At 41.0% G+C, this 2,895-nt stretch overlaps 1 pseudogene; it reads left to right on the top strand.

The window, feature by feature from the left end:
- Positions 1–2,529: 2,529 nt before the first annotated feature.
- Positions 2,530–2,687, top strand: LOC140340171 (U2 spliceosomal RNA; annotated as a pseudogene).
- The last annotated feature ends 208 nt before the right edge of the window (positions 2,688–2,895 follow it).

The following is a 2,895-nucleotide window of genomic DNA, read 5'->3' as shown; positions in this document are numbered from 1 at the left end:
AGGGGTATCCGGAGGTAAGAAAGAGGGTTTCGGAATGCGGTGTGCTTTATCTATCAAAAGATCCTTTTCAGGAGCCATAGGAAGTAAGCATTTAAAGTAGGCTGTTAAATAACCTGTCAGATCTTTCAAGGCAATCGTTTCAGGGATCCCTCTAATCTTAAAGTTGTTTCACCGTGATCTATCCTCCAGATCAGCAAGTTTCCATTTAATCAATTGTATTTCTGAATTCTGATCATTGTGAACATCAACTAAATCATTATGAGCCTGAGATAACTCCCCGAACTTCTTTTCTAGATGCTGGATTCTCTTCTCATGATGTGTAATAGATAGTTTGATTTGGCTAAACATACAAGTCATATCCTGATGTAAGGAATGTTTCAAGGAAAGCATCATTTCCTTCATAGTAGAAAGCGAAAGTTCCCTACAGTGTACAGGGAAATTTTCTATAGTGAGGTAAGAAACTCCAGTATGCCCGTGTATACTATCTTCCTTCTGGGTATTAGACACTGATGATTGTAGTGTCTCTGCTTGTGTATCAGGGTTACTTTGAGAGGATTTAGTAGAACCGGGTGACTCACCAGCTATTGAATTCAGGCCTTCCACGCAGGGAGATCTCATGTCCTCTGAGGACAGAGAAGCAGGAGAATCCGGAACTGCTGAGGGAAAGGCAGGCCTCGATCCCACGCCATCTTGAGAGCCTGTCACGTCCTGCGACTTGAAAAAACTGGTGAGTTTCCGCGGCTCCGGTTTTGTCTTCTTTCTTTTTGTCATGCTTTCCAGGTTCCGTTGGGCAAAGGTCACCAGAAGGTATAATAAAATCCAAAGATAAGAGGATAAAAGACGCTGAAATAGTAGCTAATGACTCCTACATATACAGAGCACAGAGATCAAGCGGCCATCTTGCAGCCGGCCAGACATGCCCCCCCTCCCAAATTGCCTTTACACGGGTAATTAAAAAAAAAAAAAAAAGATCTAAGACCTCACTATACATTTTATAATATATGTTGGAAAACCCATCTGGGCCCAGGGCACTGTTACGTTTTAAGAAATGTGATAGCTGTCAATGTCTCTGCTATTGAAAATTCTTTATCTAAAAATTTTAAATGGGATTTATGCAGTTTACGTAAAGGGATTCTAGTAAAGGGAGAGTCCAATTTGTCACTAGAAAATGAGTTGTTCATAGAGTTTATGATAAAATGCATTAATAGCTTCCAGAATCAATATTGGGTTTTGGGACAGCCAACCATCAGATAGCTTGATTTTAGGCAGTGCCTGGGAATGCCCTTTAGGGTTGAGTTTGTTCGCCAAGAGTAAACATGGTTTATCTCCCCAAGTAAAAAATCTATACCTAGCAAAAGTTTTTTCAGATTTAGTTGCCAAACATAAATTCAGTTCAGTGCGGAGTGCATATATTTGACCTCTCAGATCCTCATAGGAGTTCTGTTTTTGACGTTTTTGTAACTGTAATACAGCTTGTTGTTTTTGATCTGTTAAGAGTTAGGATTGTTTTTTGGAGCCTAATGACATGAGATGACCTCTAATGTGAGTGTTATGTGCATCCCAATTAGTAGCAGGAGAAGTGTCCTGAGGATCATTAAAGCGAAAATATTCAATCAGAGCATTCTGTACAGACATGCTCTGATTGGCATCACTTAAAAGACATTCATTAAGCCTCCAAGTAAGTCTAGGATTTTTTGTGCTCAATCTTACAAAGCGAGCAACTAATGGTTCATGATTAGACCATGGGGTAGCTTAGATGCATGTAGAATGCAGATAAATGATGCAGGGATTATATTTAAAAATATGATCCATCCTGGTGTATTGTTTGTGGGCCAAGCAGAAATAGGTGTAATCTCAGAGGCTAATTCCTGATCTCCATGCTTTATGTACACAAAGATCCTTCTCATGGCCCACCTCTCTGAGTTGATTATGTGAGATTTTTAATGTAGAAATTGATATATTTGCTGTGAAGCACAGTGAGGGGGATCTTATAATAAATGTCTGACTGATTTTCTGTAACCTTCTATATGTTCTGGTCAGGAATTTGAACGTTTTAACACTTATAGCCGTTGGTGGCAGTTTTATTAACCAAGTTCACAAACTGGACGAGTAGAAATAGCAGTCAATTCACTGAAATAAAATTTGATCGTTTTACATTATGGATTTCCCAGCTACCAATTCTTCAGTCGTTATTAATGGCTCGCAATGATAACAGGCACGAAGTTTGTAAGAATGTATTTTATAATCACTATTTACCATGTACACGACCCTAAAACCGCCATGGATGTGGTCTATGCTCTCAAACGGCTTATGTACACAAAGATCCTTCTCATGGCCCACCTCTCTGAGTTGATGACCTGAGATTTTTAACGTAGAAATTGATATATTTGCTGTGAAGGACAATGGGGGGGCGGATCTTGTTATAATAAATGTCTGACTGATTTTCTGTAACCTTCTATATGTTCTGTTCAGGAATTTGAATGTTTTAACACTAATAGCCGTCGGTGGCAGCTTTATTAACCAAGTTCACAAACTTCTCTGCCTTTTGGCTAAGATCAAGTGTAGTATCTGTTCTTATCAGTGTTCAGGGTGGAAAGGCACCTGCATTCAGGGAAAGAATGCAGTGCACGAGTACCTCTGTTAAGGACGGTCTACCTTTGGTGTAGCTCTGTAAGGGGCCGCCCTATGCAAACCTGCCGGCCTTGTCCACCGGAGGAAGAGCATAGGGCCTGCCCTGATAAGGTAGCTCCCTTAGGCTTGACTGACCCGCTGGTGGGAATGGAGAAAACTTGGCCTTACCAATCGGTCCGACAAGTGGTCCAAATCTCGCTCCAGTGTCGTACCCTTGGAGTGGCGATCCAGGGGCACCTTAAAATCACTGGGTTTGGGACCCCA

The sequence above is a fragment of the Pyxicephalus adspersus genome, chromosome 10 (genome assembly GCF_032062135.1).
Source record: "Pyxicephalus adspersus chromosome 10, UCB_Pads_2.0, whole genome shotgun sequence".
In the NCBI taxonomy this organism is placed as follows: Eukaryota; Metazoa; Chordata; class Amphibia; order Anura; family Pyxicephalidae; genus Pyxicephalus; species Pyxicephalus adspersus.
This window is presented reverse-complemented; position numbering and strand designations above follow the sequence as displayed.